This window comes from Theobroma cacao, chromosome 2 (assembly GCF_053813885.1).
Source record: "Theobroma cacao isolate CCN51 chromosome 2, ASM5381388v1, whole genome shotgun sequence".
NCBI classification, from domain to species: Eukaryota; Viridiplantae; Streptophyta; class Magnoliopsida; order Malvales; family Malvaceae; genus Theobroma; species Theobroma cacao.
Window position 1 is genome coordinate 27,305,289 of NC_142640.1, and position 19,825 is coordinate 27,325,113.

The following is a 19,825-nucleotide window of genomic DNA, read 5'->3' on the forward strand; positions in this document are numbered from 1 at the left end:
AAATTCAACTTAAAATCAATAATGAGATTATAAAAGCATTTAAAGCGAGTAATAAGGCTTTCGAAGGCATGAGTGACTATAAATGGATTTTTCTTCTCAATCGATGGCTTTCGCTTCACGTTTCCCTATGCAAACATTCAATTATAATATGTTTCAACCAAAAATGTAAGAAAATACAACTTAATATCAATAATGAGATTATAAAAGCGTTTAAAGCGAGTAATAAGGTTTTCGAAGGCATGAGTGACTATAAAAGGACTTTTCTTACCAATCGATGGCTTTCGCTTCATGTTTTCTAAGGCAAACATTTAATTACAATCTATTTTAACCAAAAATGTAAGAAAATTCAACATAAAATCAATAATTAGATTATAAAACCATTTTAAACGGGTAATAAGGCTTTCGAAGGCATGAGTGACCATAAATGAACTTTTTTTCTCAATCGATGCCTTTCGCTTCACGTTTCCCGAGGCAAACATTCAATTATAATCTGTTTTAACAAAAAATGTAAGAAAATTCAACTTAAAATCAATAATGAGATTATAAAAGCATTTAAAGCGAGTAATAAGGCTTTCGAAGGCATGAGTGACTATAAATGGATTTTTCTTCTCAATCGATGGCTTTCGCTTCACGTTTCCCTATGAAACATTCAATTATAATCTGTTTCAACAAAAAATGTAAGAAAATACAATTTAATATCAATAATGAGATTATAAAAGCGTTTAAAGCGAGTAATAAGGCTTTCAAAGGCATGAGTGACTATAAATGGACTTTTCTTACCAATCGATGGCTTTCGCTTCATGTTTTCTAAGGCAAACATTTAATTACAATCTATTTTAACCAAAAATGTAAGAAAATTCAACATAAAATCAATAATTAGATTATAAAACCATTTTAAACGGGTAAAAAGGCTTTCAAAGGCATTAGTGACTATAAATGGACTTTTCTTCTCAATCGATGGCTTTCGCTTCACGTTTCCCGAAGCAAACATTCAATTATAATCTGTTTTAACCAAAAATGTAAGAAAATTCTACTTAAATTCAATAATGAGATTATAAAAGCATTTAAAGAGAGTAATAAGGCTTTCGAAGGCATGAGTGACTATAAATGGATTTTTCTTCTCAATCGATGGCTTTCGCTTCACGTTTCCCTATGCAAACATTCAATTATAATCTGTTTTAACCAAAAATGTAAGAAAATACAACTTAATATCAATAATGAGATTATAAAAGCGTTTAAAGTGAGTAATAAGGCTTTCGAAGGCATGAGTGACTATAAAAGGACTTTTCTTACCAATCGATGGCTTTCGCTTCATGTTTTCTAAGGCAAACGTTTAATTACAATCTATTTTAACCAAAAATTTAAGAAAATTCAACATAAAATCAATAATTAGATTATAAAACCATTTTAAACGGGTAATAAGGCTTTCGAAGGTATGAGTGACTATAAATGGACTTTTCTTCTCAATCGATGGCTTTCGCTTCACCTTTCCCGAGGCAAACATTCAATTATAATCTGTTTTAACCAAAAATGTAAGAAAATTCTACTTAAAATCCATAATAAGCTTATAAAACCATTTAAAGCAAGTAGTAAGGCTTTCGAAGGCATGAAGGACTATAAATGGACTTTTCTTACCAATCGATGGCTTTCGCTTCATGTTTTCTAAGGCAAACATTTAATTACAATCTATTTTAACCAAAAATGTAAAAAAATTCAACATAAAATCAATAATTAGATTATAAAACCATTTTAAACGGGTAACAAGGCTTTCGAAGGCATTAGTGACTATAAATGGATTTTTCTTCTCAATCGATGGCTTTCGCTTCACGTTTCCCTATGCAAACATTCAATTATAATCTGTTTCAACCAAAAATGTAAGAAAATACAACTTAATATCAATAATGAGATTATAAAAGCGTTTAAAGTGAGTAATAAGGCTTTCGAAGGCATGAGTGACTATAAAAGGACTTTTCTTACCAATCGATGGCTTTCGCTTCATGTTTTCTAAGGCAAACGTTTAATTACAATCTATTTTAACCAAAAATTTAAGAAAATTCAACATAAAATCAATAATTAGATTATAAAACCATTTTAAACGGGTAATAAGGCTTTCGAAAGTATGAGTGACTATAAATGGACTTTTCTTCTCAATCGATGGCTTTCGCTTCACCTTTCCCGAGGCAAACATTCAATTATAATCTGTTTTAACCAAAAATGTAAGAAAATTCTACTTAAAATCCATAATAAGCTTATAAAACCATTTAAAGCAAGTAGTAAGGCTTTCAAAGGCATGAAGGACTATAAATGGACTTTTCTTACCAATCGATGGCTTTCGCTTCATGTTTTCTAAGGCAAACATTTAATTACAATCTATTTTAACCAAAAATGTAAGAATATTCAACATAAAATCAATAATTAGATTATAAAACCATTTTAAACGGGTAACAAGGCTTTCGAAGGCATTAGTGACTATAAATGGACTTTTCTTCTCAATCGATGGCTTTCGCTTCACGTTTCCCGAAGCAAACATTCAATTATAATCTGTTTTAACCAAAAATGTAAGAAAATTCAACTTAAAATCAATAATGAGATTATAAAAGCATTTAGAGCGAGTAATAAGGCTTTCGAAGGCATGAGTGACTATAAATGGACTTTTCTTCTCAATCGATGGCTTTCGCTTCACGTTTCCCGAAGCAAACATTCAATTATAATCTGTTTTAACCAAAAATGTAAGAAAATTCAACTTAAAATCAATAATGAGATTCTAAAAGCATTTAAAGCGAGTAATAAGGCTTTCGAAGGCATGAGTGACTATAAATGGATTTTTCTTCTCAATCGATGGCTTTCGCTTCACGTTTCCCTATGAAACATTCAATTATAATCTGTTTCAACAAAAAATGTAAGAAAATACAACTTAATATCAATAATGAGATTATAAAAGCGTTTAAAGCGAGTAATAAGGCTTTCGAAGGCATGAGTGACTATAAAAGGACTTTTCTTACCAATCGATGGCTTTCGCTTCATGTTTTCTAAGGCAAACATTTAATTACAATCTATTTTAACCAAAAATGTAAGAAAATTCAACATAAAATCAATAATTAGATTATAAAACCATTTTAAACGGGTAATAAGGTTTTCGAAGGCATGAGTGACCATAAATGGACTTTTCTTTTCAATCGATGGCTTTCGCTTCACGTTTCCCGAGGCAAACATTCAATTATAATCTGTTTTAACCAAAAATGTAAGAAAATTCAACTTAAAATCAATAATGAGATTATAAAAGCATTTAAAGCGAGTAATAAGGCTTTCGAAGGCATGAGTGACCATAAATGGACTTTTCTTCTCAATCGATGGCTTTCGCTTCACGTTTCCCGAAGCAAACATTCAATTATAATCTGTTTTAACCAAAAATGTAAGAAAATTCAACTTAAAATCAATAATGAGATTATAAAAGCATTTAGAGCGAGTAATAAGGCTTTCGAAGGCATGAGTGACTATAAATGGACTTTTCTTCTCAATCGATGGCTTTCGCTTCACGTTTCCCGAAGCAAACATTCAATTATAATCTGTTTTAACCAAAAATGTAAGAAAATTCAACTTAAAATCAATAATGAGATTCTAAAAGCATTTAAAGCGAGTAATAAGGCTTTCGAAGGCATGAGTGACTATAAATGGATTTTTCTTCTCAATCGATGGCTTTCGCTTCACGTTTCCCTATGAAACATTCAATTATAATCTGTTTCAACAAAAAATGTAAGAAAATACAACTTAATATCAATAATGAGATTATAAAAGCGTTTAAAGCGAGTAATAAGGCTTTCGAAGGCATGAGTGACTATAAAAGGACTTTTCTTACCAATCGATGGCTTTCGCTTCATGTTTTCTAAGGCAAACATTTAATTACAATCTATTTTAACCAAAAATGTAAGAAAATTCAACATAAAATCAATAATTAGATTATAAAACCATTTTAAACGGGTAATAAGGCTTTCGAAGGTATGAGTGACTATAAATGGACTTTTCTTCTCAATCGATGGCTTTCGCTTCACCTTTCCCGAGGCAAACATTCAATTATAATCTGTTTTAACCAAAAATGTAAGAAAATTCTACTTAAAATCCATAATAAGCTTATAAAACCATTTAAAGCAAGTAGTAAGGCTTTCGAAGGCATGAAGGACTATAAATGGACTTTTCTTACCAATCGATGGCTTTCGCTTCATGTTTTCTAAGGCAAACATTTAATTACAATCTATTTTAACCAAAAATGTAAAAAAATTCAACATAAAATCAATAATTAGATTATAAAACCATTTTAAACGGGTAACAAGGCTTTCGAAGGCATTAGTGACTATAAATGGATTTTTCTTCTCAATCGATGGCTTTCGCTTCACGTTTCCCTATGCAAACATTCAATTATAATCTGTTTCAACCAAAAATGTAAGAAAATACAACTTAATATCAATAATGAGATTATAAAAGCGTTTAAAGTGAGTAATAAGGCTTTCGAAGGCATGAGTGACTATAAAAGGACTTTTCTTACCAATCGATGGCTTTCGCTTCATGTTTTCTAAGGCAAACGTTTAATTACAATCTATTTTAACCAAAAATTTAAGAAAATTCAACATAAAATCAATAATTAGATTATAAAACCATTTTAAACGGGTAATAAGGCTTTCGAAAGTATGAGTGACTATAAATGGACTTTTCTTCTCAATCGATGGCTTTCGCTTCACCTTTCCCGAGGCAAACATTCAATTATAATCTGTTTTAACCAAAAATGTAAGAAAATTCTACTTAAAATCCATAATAAGCTTATAAAACCATTTAAAGCAAGTAGTAAGGCTTTCAAAGGCATGAAGGACTATAAATGGACTTTTCTTACCAATCGATGGCTTTCGCTTCATGTTTTCTAAGGCAAACATTTAATTACAATCTATTTTAACCAAAAATGTAAGAATATTCAACATAAAATCAATAATTAGATTATAAAACCATTTTAAACGGGTAACAAGGCTTTCGAAGGCATTAGTGACTATAAATGGACTTTTCTTCTCAATCGATGGCTTTCGCTTCACGTTTCCCGAAGCAAACATTCAATTATAATCTGTTTTAACCAAAAATGTAAGAAAATTCAACTTAAAATCAATAATGAGATTATAAAAGCATTTAGAGCGAGTAATAAGGCTTTCGAAGGCATGAGTGACTATAAATGGACTTTTCTTCTCAATCGATGGCTTTCGCCTCACGTTTCTCTATGCAAACATTCAATTATAATCTGTTTCAACCAACAATGCAAGAAAATTCAAGTTAAAATCAATAATGAGATTATAAAAGCATTTAAAGCGAGTAATAAGGCTTTCGAAGGCATGTGTGACCATAAATGAACTTTTTTTCTCAATCGATGCCTTTCGCTTCACGTTTCCCGAGGCAAACATTCAATTATAATCTGTTTTAACAAAAAATGTAAGAAAATTCAACTTAAAATCAATAATGAGATTATAAAAGCATTTAAAGCGAGTAATAAGGCTTTCGAAGGCATGAGTGACTATAAATGGATTTTTCTTCTCAATCGATGGCTTTCGCTTCACGTTTCCCTATGAAACATTCAATTATAATCTGTTTCAACAAAAAATGTAAGAAAATACAATTTAATATCAATAATGAGATTATAAAAGCGTTTAAAGCGAGTAATAAGGCTTTCAAAGGCATGAGTGACTATAAATGGACTTTTCTTACCAATCGATGGCTTTCGCTTCATGTTTTCTAAGGCAAACATTTAATTACAATCTATTTTAACCAAAAATGTAAGAAAATTCAACATAAAATCAATAATTAGATTATAAAACCATTTTAAACGGGTAAAAAGGCTTTCAAAGGCATTAGTGACTATAAATGGACTTTTCTTCTCAATCGATGGCTTTCGCTTCACGTTTCCCGAAGCAAACATTCAATTATAATCTGTTTTAACCAAAAATGTAAGAAAATTCAACTTAAAATCAATAATGAGATTATAAAAGCATTTAAAGCGAGTAATAAGGCTTTCGAAGGCATGAGTGACTATAAATGGATTTTTCTTCTCAATCGATGGCTTTCGCTTCACGTTTCCCTATGCAAACATTCAATTATAATCTGTTTTATCCAAAAATGTAAGAAAATACAACTTAATATCAATAATGAGATTATAAAAGCGTTTAAAGTGAGTAATAAGGCTTTCGAAGGCATGAGTGACTATAAAAGGACTTTTCTTACCAATCGATGGCTTTTGCTTCATGTTTTTTAAGGCAAACGTTTAATTACAATCTATTTTAACCAAAAATTTAAGAAAATTCAACATAAAATCAATAATTAGATTATAAAACCATTTTAAACGGGTAATAAGGCTTTCGAAGGTATGAGTGACTATAAATGGACTTTTCTTCTCAATCGATGGCTTTCGCTTCACCTTTCCCGAGGCAAACATTCAATTATAATCTGTTTTAACCAAAAATGTAAGAAAATTCTACTTAAAATCCATAATAAGCTTATAAAACCATTTAAAGCAAGTAGTAAGGCTTTCGAAGGCATGAAGGACTATAAATGGACTTTTCTTACCAATCGATGGCTTTCGCTTCATGTTTTCTAAGGCAAACATTTAATTACAATCTATTTTAACCAAAAATGTAAGAAAATTCAACATAAAATCAATAATTAGATTATAAAACCATTTTAAACGGGTAACAAGGCTTTCGAAGGCATTAGTGACTATAAATGGATTTTTCTTCTCAATCGATGGCTTTCGCTTCACGTTTCCCTATGCAAACATTCAATTATAATCTGTTTCAACCAAAAATGTAAGAAAATACAACTTAATATCAATAATGAGATTATAAAAGCGTTTAAAGTGAGTAATAAGGCTTTCGAAGGCATGAGTGACTATAAAAGGACTTTTCTTACCAATCGATGGCTTTCGCTTCATGTTTTCTAAGGCAAACGTTTAATTACAATCTATTTTAACCAAAAATTTAAGAAAATTCAACATAAAATCAATAATTAGATTATAAAACCATTTTAAACGGGTAATAAGGCTTTCGAAAGTATGAGTGACTATAAATGGACTTTTCTTCTCAATCGATGGCTTTCGCTTCACCTTTCCCGAGGCAAACATTCAATTATAATCTGTTTTAACCAAAAATGTAAGAAAATTCTACTTAAAATCCATAATAAGCTTATAAAACCATTTAAAGCAAGTAGTAAGGCTTTCAAAGGCATGAAGGACTATAAATGGACTTTTCTTACCAATCGATGGCTTTCGCTTCATGTTTTGTAAGGCAAACATTTAATTACAATCTCTTTTAACCAAAAATGTAAGAAAATTCAACATAAAATCAATAATTAGATTATAAAACCATTTTAAACGGGTAATAAGGCTTTCGAAGGCATGAGTGACTATAAATGGATTTTTCTTCTCAATCGATGGCTTTCGCTTCACGTTTCCCTATGAAACATTCAATTATAATCTGTTTCAACCAAAAATGTAAGAAAATACAACTTAATATCAATAATGAGATTATAAAAGCGTTTAAAGCGAGTAATAAGGCTTTCGAAGGCATGAGTGACTATAAATGGACTTTTCTTACCAATCGATGGCTTTCGCTTCATGTTTTCTAAGGCAAACATTTAATTACAATCTATTTTAACCAAAAATGTAAGAAAATTCAACATAAAATCAATAATTAGATTATAAAACCATTTTAAACGGGTAACAAGGCTTTCGAAGGCATTAGTGACTATAAATGGACTTTTCTTCTCAATCGATGGCTTTCGCTTCACGTTTCCCCAAGCAAACATTCAATTATAATCTGTTTTAACCAAAAATGTAAGAAAATTCAACTTAAAATCAATAATGAGATTATAAAAGCATTTAAAGCGAGTAATAAGGCTTTCGAAGGCATGAGTGACTATAAATGGATTTTTCTTCTCAATCGATGGCTTTCGCTTCACGTTTCCCTATGAAACATTCAATTATAATCTGTTTCAACCAAAAATGTAAGAAAATACAACTTAATATCAATAATGAGATTATAAAAGCGTTTAAAGTGAGTACTCCTGCTCAAATAGTACTCGAGCATTCATATTACAAACGGAGAGAATACCTGAGAGAATACCAAAAGAATGGGTAGCACCAGGATCAAATAGTACTCGAGCATTCATATTACAAACGGAGAGAATACCTGAGACCACGGCATTGGATGTTTGAGCCTCCTGCTGTGTTAAAGCAAACACCCTCGCTTGGCCTCTACCAATAGAACTTTGATGTCCGGACCCAGATGGTCTGCCTTGAGAGGAAGTACCCGCACCTCTACCTCTCGATCCACTAACCTCCCGGCCAGATGAGACAGCAACTGACGGAGCAGATGAAGCTGGCTGAGTGGAACCACGAGCAGAATCTGGTGATTGATGTGCCATCGGACAATCCCTCCTAATATGCCCAGGTTGACCGCACCCGTAACAAGTTTTTGTAGTAAGGAAGCACCGTCCACTATGTCGTCTCCCACAAGTATCACAAGAGCGAATGACTTGACTACTCTGTCTAGAATCTTGCTGCCTCCTAGAATTGAAGGTTCTCTGTCCCACCCTAATATTAGCACCAGGTGCGTCACTCCCCTGCTGCGGTAACCGTGAGTCCCTCTGTGGACCCTGACGGCTAGAAGATGAACCACCACTGCTGAAATCTCTACGGCCCTGATAACCCTCTGTCTTGCCCCTTTTTGCTCTATCTCTCGCAGCCCTACTCTCATTGGTCCTCATCTCGATGCGTTGAGCACGATCCACTGCTGCAGAATAGGTAGTGAAATCTCGGGATGCCACAGCCCTAAATAATGGCTCCACTAACCCATCCACAAATCTCTGAATCTTCATCTCCTCAGTAGAAACGAGATAGGGCGCATAACGAGCTAGCTGCGTGAACTTGATGTCATACTCAGACACCGTCATGCTTGAAGTCTGTACCAAAGTCTCAAACTCTCTAGCTCTAGCATTACGCACACTGAGTGGTAAGAATCGATCTAAGAAGGCTACACTGAACTCACTCCAAGCCAACGGTGTTGCATTAGTCGGTCTGCCTCTACATAAAGAGCTATACCATTCCTGCGCCACATCCTCTAATTGGAAGGCGGCTAGCTCAACTGACCGAACACTAGAACATCCCAAGGCTTTACAAATTTTCTCCATCTTATCCAAGAAAACCTGGGGTTTCTCCGATGCATCAGACCCTGAAAATGTTGGAGGCTTAAGCTTGAGAAAGTCAGGAAGAGAAATATCTAGATGTCCCCTCTCCTCCTCATGATGTTGGTGATCGGCCTGTCCTTGGGAGCTAGGGGATTCTTGTACTGTAGGTCTCCCCTCTACTACCCTTTGTATATCTTCCATGCGGGTCGCCATCATCTCTACAACCCGGTTAACTCCCTGTAGGCCTGCCGCCAAATCCTCAATAGTAATACCCCTAGCTGGGTGTCTATCTACATCACCTGAGGACTGTCCCTCTTCTTGCCTACTCACAGGCGTATCCAACCCCACCGGCCTAGTGACCCTGCCACGTCTACCTCGGCCTCTCTGGGTGGATGCCCGTGGTCTATCTGCCATCTCAATGGGAACATCTTGCTCCCCTGCCCGTCTTGAGGCGGCTCGTGTCTTAGGCGGCATTCTTACCTAGACAAAAGCAAACGCCTGTTATTAAACACATATTATAATCATACTTAAAGCAACAGGTGGTTTCTAAGATAGGGAATCTATGCGGTCATTTGGTTGTAAAATGTGCCGCGGTTCACACTTTACAACTGAAGTTCCCACATAAAGACCCGACTCTCCGCTGGACTAACAAAAAGGAAGTTCTAGGACCTAGACAAACCTAGGGCTCTGATACCAATACTGTCACGACCCAAATTCCGGGTCATGACCGGCGCATGGGTCCAATGGACATAATCCACTAAATCCAAGCAAGCCTATTATTTATTTTACTTATGATTCTATTTATTATCACTAAGTCGTATTTCATGACTTTGAGTCAAAATAGTGATACACATTGCCAACTCGTACTGGCATTACTCTTTTAAAATTTACATTTAAGTTCATCTATACATAACAAAATAATACTCGACCTCCAGCGGAGTGACTCGGATGGATATACAGCTACCGAATGCCGAGACACCTACCAGAAGATGTACACAGATCTACAAGGACACCTCGTCCTAATTATCGGCTACCTCGTGATCTGAAAACATGAATTTGAAAATGGTGAGTATAAACCCAGTGAGTGAACAAGGAAGGGAACAAGCAACAATTAGGAAAAATTTAAAATCATGATGCACTTGTTTCAAACAATGCAATTTAGTTCATTCCTATTTAAAACCCCTCCAAACCCCAGAGTTTTTCGCTACAGCGAGCATGAATTTCGATGCAGTGAAAACAAAGCAACAAGAGAAACATTTTTCCTCACTCAACAATAGCCATCCTGCTAAACTAATAAAATCAACCTAACATTCATGAAAATTCTCAAAGTATAATGTGTCAAATTTTACGTACATTACAACCATAAATCATTGTCCATCAATTTGCTATATCACACACATTTACATATGTATATATATATATATATACGTATATACCCATCATCATCATCTCATCAACCCATCATCATCATCACCAGCTCATCATCATCATCATCACCAGCTCATGCGCACTCCCTACTCGCACATGGCTGGGTCATCACCGGATTATGCGCACTCCCTACTCGCACATAACCGGGTCATCCTCGGCTTATGCACACTCCCTACTCGCACATAGCCGAGTCAACATAATTACACAACATTATATTCAAGCATATATGTATATCAACATAATGCAGCCACATAGAAATCCATAATAACCACATTTCATAACATAAACCTTTTCTTAAAAGCTTGTTCCCAAGGCATTCATTTTCATGAAAAATTTCATAAAATCATTCAAACACTTTGTTCAAAATAGTCATATTCCCAAAACAATTTTGATAGGCAGTCCACTCACAGGTGTTGAAAATTCGGATTCTGGGTGAACTCTGACTAATAGTCCTCAGGCGTAATTCCTTTGCCTTTTCCGGACGTCTCACCACCTTGACAAATAACAAAGTCGAGGAATTTACTATATTGTCCCTAAATTGATATAAATTAATTTAAACTACTAATGCTTGATATGTAATGCAAAAATATGTCTGATTACCGCTTAATCACGGTATCGATTAAATTTGACCGATCACCCGATTAATCGGCGATTGTGTCCAAATCACCTCCAAATTAATTCATTTCTCCTCTAATACCTTAATTTACCACATACATTTAAATAAAGCCAAATTCAGCATTAGAACCCTCACAATTCCTTATAGAAAAAAATTTGGTCATTTGGTGTACTAGCATCGAATCTTTTTCTACATAACCGTTTCACCTTACTTCATCATTTTCCATGCCATTTTCCTTGAAATAAAAACAATACCCCATTGATATTCAGCCCTCATGGTTCAGCCAACAAGGAACCCTAGAGAAATTGAATATTTCTTTTGTGTTTTTGTTCATAACCATGCTTAACTATCCCTAAACACTAACATAGTCTAAAATCAAATTATTCCAACAACAATTCCTCTTCCATACCCATTTTTCAGAATTGAATTCATCATGATAACTCAATATTCAACCATGGAAATCAAGAACAAAAGCATGGGTAAGCTAGGTATCAAGGAGAATTAAAGAAATTTTAACTTACCTAGCTTGTTTCCTTGATTTCTTCACTTTTTCTTTGAATTTCCACCTAGGTTTTCTTGTTTTTCCTTTTGTTCTTCCTTTTTTCTGGTTGCTGGATGTCTAGGCCGAATATGGTGAGGGAATTGGGGATTTAATGGGCTGATTTCTATAGAAAATAATAAAATAATCAAGCATGCCATGTGTCACATGCTTATTGGCCAAATTTTTAACTTTTTGACTTTTTCTTCTTAATTTTCCACCACAAATATTCTGGTATTTATCCAATCCTACCACAATTAAAATCCCTTGGTCTTGACAAGTGCTGGGCCGAAAATTTTACTGATTTGCCCCCGAGACAAAAAAATTACGATTTTGCCCTTATACTCTGAAATGTACCGGAATCTCATTATTTCTACTTTTCAACCTAAAATAACACTAATATTGATCAATATTAACTAAATGGGGCAAAAATTGTTTAAAAAAAATTTTCGTTTAGTCCACTAGTGGCAAAATTACCATTTTGCCCTTGTGCTCTATAAATACCGAGAATCAAAATTTTTCACTACTAAACATCATTTTATACTCCAATAATCATAATTATATTTCATATAATTATTCTTGGTCAAATGTGATCAAATCTTGGCTAAAAATCTCCATTTTATCATCAAATGGTAAAATGACCGTTTTGTCCCTAATCGGTCAATTTTCTGATGGACTCCAAACTGGACCTTGAACTCCAAATCACTATTCTAAACCATTCTGTTGGTTTTAAAATTTTCAAATTCCTCTTAGAATTTCTATTTGAACTAGTTCAAGGCTCGATTTAACTTAATTGTACCACTCGATACAATACCGTCTTTTAATCGAGCTTGACAGGGTCTCACATTCTCCCCCACTAATAAAAATTCGGTCCCCGAATTTAAATTCAATGTAGAGTGGCTTACCTTTACATATCGAAGAGGTGTGGATGCTTTGTCCGCATCTCATCCTCAGCTTCCCACGTTACCTCCTCGCTAGTGTGATTCCGCCACAACACTTTCACTGAGGCTACATCCTTTGAACGGAGCTTTTTAACTTGCCTATCAAGGATAGCTACCGGTTGTTCCTCATAGGTTAGATCATCTTGCAACTGAATTGTTTCATACCGTATTACATGTGATGGATCTGGGTTGTACTTCCTAAGCATGGATACATGAAACACGGGATGAATATTAGAGAGGTCTGGTGGTAATGCCAAACGATAAGCCACCGCTCCAACCTTTTCTAAGATCTCGAATGGCCCTATATACCGAGGACTTAACTTCCCTTTCTTGCCAAACCTCATTATCCCTTTAGTTGGCGAAACTTTCAAAAATACATGATCTCCTACTTGGAACTCCAAGTCTCTCCGTCGGTTATCAGCATATGATTTCTGTCTACTTTGTGCTGTTAACATCCTTTGACGGATCATGTGTATTTTCTCGGTTGCATCCTGCACCAATTCAGGCCCCAAAAGTTTCCTTTCTCCCACCTCTAGCCATCCAATGGGTGACCTACATCTTCGTCCATATAAGGCCTCAAATGGTGCCATTTGGATGCTAGTTTGGAAACTGTTGTTGTAGGCAAATTCCACTAAGGGTAAATATTGTTCCCACCTGACACCAAGGTCTATCACACAAGCCCTCAACATATCCTCCAATGTCTGTATGGTCCGTTCAGATTGTCCATCAGTCTGAGGGTGGAAAGCTGTGCTGAAATCCAACTTAGTGCCCAATGCTTCTTGCAACTTTCCCCAAAACCTACTAGTAAACTGAGCTCCTCTGTCAGATACTATAGAAATGGGAATACCATGTAGTCGCACTATCTCATCCACATAAACTCGAGCATATTGGGCAGCCCCATAAGTAGTCTTAACCGGAAAAAAATGAGCTGACTTTGTTAACCGGTCCACTACTATCCAAATTGAATCATATCCCCCACTGGTTCGAGGCAAACCCGTTACAAAGTCCATAGCAATATGTTCCCACTTCCACTCGGGTACTGGTAATGGCTGTAGTAGCCCTGCAGGCTTTTGATGCTCGGCCTTAACCTGCTGACAAACCAGGCACTTGGAGACAAACTCAGCTACATCTCTCTTAAGTCCTTCCCACCAATACACCTCTTTCAAATCTTGATACATTTTTGTAGCCCCTGGATGTACCACATAAGCTGCCATGTGAGCTTCCTCTAATATTTCTCTCCTCAACCCGTCACCATCAGGCACATAAAGTCTGGTTCCATACCTCAACACTCCATCTGTGCCTTTAGTAAACATTTTTCCTTTCCTACCCTGAGGATCCTCTAAGGCCTTAATCACAAACTCATCTTTACTTTGTGCTTCTTTAATCCTGTCCATTAAAATAGGCCTCACTCTAAAGTGTGCTAGCAAAGCATTTGTCTCCGCAACTTCCAAACGCACACCTATGTCTCCCAAGCTATGGATCTCTCTAACCAAAGATCTCCTACCAATGGAAATATGTGCCAAGCTTCCCATTGATTTTCGACTCAAGGCATCCGCCACTACATTGGCCTTACCGGGATGATAAAGAATAGTACAATCATAATCCTTTAGCAACTCCATCCATCTACGTTGCCGTAAGTTAAGATCCCTCTGCTGAAATATATACTTCAGACTTTTGTGGTCCGTGTATATCTCGCAAGTCTCACCATACAAGTAATGTCTCCAAATCTTTAAGGCAAACACGATTGCTGCCATTTCCAAATCGTGTATGGGGTAATTCTGCTCATGCCTTTTAAGTTGCCTAGATGCATACGCAATCACCTTCCCATGTTGCATCAATACACATCCTAAACCAACCCCCGATGCATCACAAAACACCGTGTAACCCCCTGTGCCTTGCGGCAGGCTTAACACTGGAGCTGTGGTGAGACATGCCTTAAGCTTCTCAAAACTATTCTCACAAGCATCAGACCACTCAAATTTTGTATCTTTACGTGTCAGCTTAGTCAAAGGGGCAACTATTTTGGAGAAGTCTTTCACAAAGCGACGATAATAGCCAGCTAAACCCACAAAGCTTCTAATCTCCGTAACTGATGTTGGCCTTGGCCATTTTTCCACTGCTTCAATTTTCTTTGTATCAACTCGTATCCCCTCCTTAGATACCACATGCCCCAAGAATGCAACACTTTCGAGCCAAAACTCACACTTGGAGAACTTAGCATACAATCGATGTTCTCTCAAAATTTGGAGCACTATCTTAAGATGCTGCTCATGCTCCTCTCGACTCTTTGAATATATCAAAATATCATCAATAAACACCACTACAAACTTATCCAAATAAGGTTTGAACACTCGGTTCATCAAATCCATAAAGGCTGCAGGAGCATTCGTGAGCCCAAATGACATCACTAAGAACTCATAGTGCCCATATCTTGTTCGAAATGCGGTCTTGGGTATATCTTCGTTCCGGATTCTCAACTGATGGTACCCAGATCGCAGATCTATCTTAGAAAAACATTGTGCTCCTTGTAGTTGATCAAATAAATCATCTATCCTTGGGAGAGGATATTTATTCTTCACCGTCACTTTATTAAGCTGTCGATAATCAATGCACAGCCTAAGTGACCCATCTTTCTTCTTCACAAATAACACTGGTGCTCCCCATGGGGATACACTAGGTCGTATGAAACCTTTATCCAACAAATCCTCCAACTGATCCTTAAGCTCTTTAAGCTCTGCAGGTGCCATTCTATATGGGGGTATGGATATAGGTCTAGTGTCGGGAATCAAATCTATGCAAAACTCAACCTCCCGTTCAGGAGGCAAACCTGGTAGCTCTTCAGGAAATACATCCACGAACTCCTTCACCACCGACACTTGAGTTACATCTCCAATCTTTGCCTGACTATCCTTTACAACAGCCAAGTAACCTATACAACCCTGTCGTAATAATCTTCTGGCAGATATGACCGATATCAAATTGGTTGGAGCATTACTCCTATCCCCTTGAATACTAAATGATGGTTCACCGGGGAAATCAAATCTAACCAATTTATGATAGCAGTCCACACTAGCATGACAGGGTGATAACCAATTCATCCCCAAGATTACATCAAAGTCTAAGGTGTCTAGCACCACTAGATTCACCGAAGTGTCTTTGTCCTTGACTCGCACTACACATGACTCATATTCCCACTCGGCCACAAATATCTCCTTTAAAGGAGTAGACACCACTAATTGTTCCTCTCTCCTAACACGACCTCTACCCAACCGAGATGCAAAACATGGAGAGATAAAAGAATGGGTAGCACCAGGATCAAATAGTACTCGAGCATTCATATTACAAACGGAGAGAATACCTGAGACCACGGCATTGGATGTTTGAGCCTCCTGCTGTGTTAAAGCAAACACCCTCGCTTGGCCTCTACCAATAGAACTTTGATGTCCGGACCCAGATGGTCTGCCTTGAGAGGAAGTACCCGCACCTCTACCTCTCGATCCACTAACCTCCCGGCCAGATGAGACAGCAACTGACGGAGCAGATGAAGCTGGCTGAGTGGAACCACGAGCAGAATCTGGTGATTGATGTGCCATCGGACAATCCCTCCTAATATGCCCAGGTTGACCGCACCCGTAACAAGTTTTTGTAGTAAGGAAGCACCGTCCACTATGTCGTCTCCCACAAGTATCACAAGAGCGAATGACTTGACTACTCTGTCTAGAATCTTGCTGCCTCCTAGAATTGAAGGTTCTCTGTCCCACCCTAATATTAGCACCAGGTGCGTCACTCCCCTGCTGCGGTAACCGTGAGTCCCTCTGTGGACCCTGACGGCTAGAAGATGAACCACCACTGCTGAAATCTCTACGGCCCTGATAACCCTCTGTCTTGCCCCTTTTTGCTCTATCTCTCGCAGCCCTACTCTCATTGGTCCTCATCTCGATGCGTTGAGCACGATCCACTGCTGCAGAATAGGTAGTGAAATCTCGGGATGCCACAGCCCTAAATAATGGCTCCACTAACCCATCCACAAATCTCTGAATCTTCATCTCCTCAGTAGAAACGAGATAGGGCGCATAACGAGCTAGCTGCGTGAACTTGATGTCATACTCAGACACCGTCATGCTTGAAGTCTGTACCAAAGTCTCAAACTCTCTAGCTCTAGCATTACGCACACTGAGTGGTAAGAATCGATCTAAGAAGGCTACACTGAACTCACTCCAAGCCAACGGTGTTGCATTAGTCGGTCTGCCTCTACATAAAGAGCTATACCATTCCTGCGCCACATCCTCTAATTGGAAGGCGGCTAGCTCAACTGACCGAACACTAGAACATCCCAAGGCTTTACAAATTTTCTCCATCTTATCCAAGAAAACCTGGGGTTTCTCCGATGCATCAGACCCTGAAAATGTTGGAGGCTTAAGCTTGAGAAAGTCAGGAAGAGAAATATCTAGATGTCCCCTCTCCTCCTCATGATGTTGGTGATCGGCCTGTCCTTGGGAGCTAGGGGATTCTTGTACTGTAGGTCTCCCCTCTACTACCCTTTGTATATCTTCCATGCGGGTCGCCATCATCTCTACAACCCGGTTAACTCCCTGTAGGCCTGCCGCCAAATCCTCAATAGTAATACCCCTAGCTGGGTGTCTATCTACATCACCTGAGGACTGTCCCTCTTCTTGCCTACTCACAGGCGTATCCAACCCCACCGGCCTAGTGACCCTGCCACGTCTACCTCGGCCTCTCTGGGTGGATGCCCGTGGTCTATCTGCCATCTCAATGGGAACATCTTGCTCCCCTGCCCGTCTTGAGGCGGCTCGTGTCTTAGGCGGCATTCTTACCTAGACAAAAGCAAACGCCTGTTATTAAACACATATTATAATCATACTTAAAGCAACAGGTGGTTTCTAAGATAGGGAATCTATGCGGTCATTTGGTTGTAAAATGTGCCGCGGTTCACACTTTACAACTGAAGTTCCCACATAAAGACCCGACTCTCCGCTGGACTAACAAAAAGGAAGTTCTAGGACCTAGACAAACCTAGGGCTCTGATACCAATACTGTCACGACCCAAATTCCGGGTCATGACCGGCGCATGGGTCCAATGGACATAATCCACTAAATCCAAGCAAGCCTATTATTTATTTTACTTATGATTCTATTTATTATCACTAAGTCGTATTTCATGACTTTGAGTCAAAATAGTGATACACATTGCCAACTCGTACTGGCATTACTCTTTTAAAATTTACATTTAAGTTCATCTATACATAACAAAATAATACTCGACCTCCAGCGGAGTGACTCGGATGGATATACAGCTACCGAATGCCGAGACACCTACCAGAAGATGTACACAGATCTACAAGGACACCTCGTCCTAATTATCGGCTACCTCGTGATCTGAAAACATGAATTTGAAAATGGTGAGTATAAACCCAGTGAGTGAACAAGGAAGGGAACAAGCAACAATTAGGAAAAATTTAAAATCATGATGCACTTGTTTCAAACAATGCAATTTAGTTCATTCCTATTTAAAACCCCTCCAAACCCCAGAGTTTTTCGCTACAGCGAGCATGAATTTCGATGCAGTGAAAACAAAGCAACAAGAGAAACATTTTTCCTCACTCAACAATAGCCATCCTGCTAAACTAATAAAATCAACCTAACATTCATGAAAATTCTCAAAGTATAATGTGTCAAATTTTACGTACATTACAACCATAAATCATTGTCCATCAATTTGCTATATCACACACATTTACATATGTATATATATATATATACGTATATACCCATCATCATCATCTCATCAACCCATCATCATCATCACCAGCTCATCATCATCATCATCACCAGCTCATGCGCACTCCCTACTCGCACATGGCTGGGTCATCACCGGATTATGCGCACTCCCTACTCGCACATAACCGGGTCATCCTCGGCTTATGCACACTCCCTACTCGCACATAGCCGAGTCAACATAATTACACAACATTATATTCAAGCATATATGTATATCAACATAATGCAGCCACATAGAAATCCATAATAACCACATTTCATAACATAAACCTTTTCTTAAAAGCTTGTTCCCAAGGCATTCATTTTCATGAAAAATTTCATAAAATCATTCAAACACTTTGTTCAAAATAGTCATATTCCCAAAACAATTTTGATAGGCAGTCCACTCACAGGTGTTGAAAATTCGGATTCTGGGTGAACTCTGACTAATAGTCCTCAGGCGTAATTCCTTTGCCTTTTCCGGACGTCTCACCACCTTGACAAATAACAAAGTCGAGGAATTTACTATATTGTCCCTAAATTGATATAAATTAATTTAAACTACTAATGCTTGATATGTAATGCAAAAATATGTCTGATTACCGCTTAATCACGGTATCGATTAAATTTGACCGATCACCCGATTAATCGGCGATTGTGTCCAAATCACCTCCAAATTAATTCATTTCTCCTCTAATACCTTAATTTACCACATACATTTAAATAAAGCCAAATTCAGCATTAGAACCCTCACAATTCCTTATAGAAAAAAATTTGGTCATTTGGTGTACTAGCATCGAATCTTTTTCTACATAACCGTTTCACCTTACTTCATCATTTTCCATGCCATTTTCCTTGAAATAAAAACAATACCCCATTGATATTCAGCCCTCATGGTTCAGCCAACAAGGAACCCTAGAGAAATTGAATATTTCTTTTGTGTTTTTGTTCATAACCATGCTTAACTATCCCTAAACACTAACATAGTCTAAAATCAAATTATTCCAACAACAATTCCTCTTCCATACCCATTTTTCAGAATTGAATTCATCATGATAACTCAATATTCAACCATGGAAATCAAGAACAAAAGCATGGGTAAGCTAGGTATCAAGGAGAATTAAAGAAATTTTAACTTACCTAGCTTGTTTCCTTGATTTCTTCACTTTTTCTTTGAATTTCCACCTAGGTTTTCTTGTTTTTCCTTTTGTTCTTCCTTTTTTCTGGTTGCTGGATGTCTAGGCCGAATATGGTGAGGGAATTGGGGATTTAATGGGCTGATTTCTATAGAAAATAATAAAATAATCAAGCATGCCA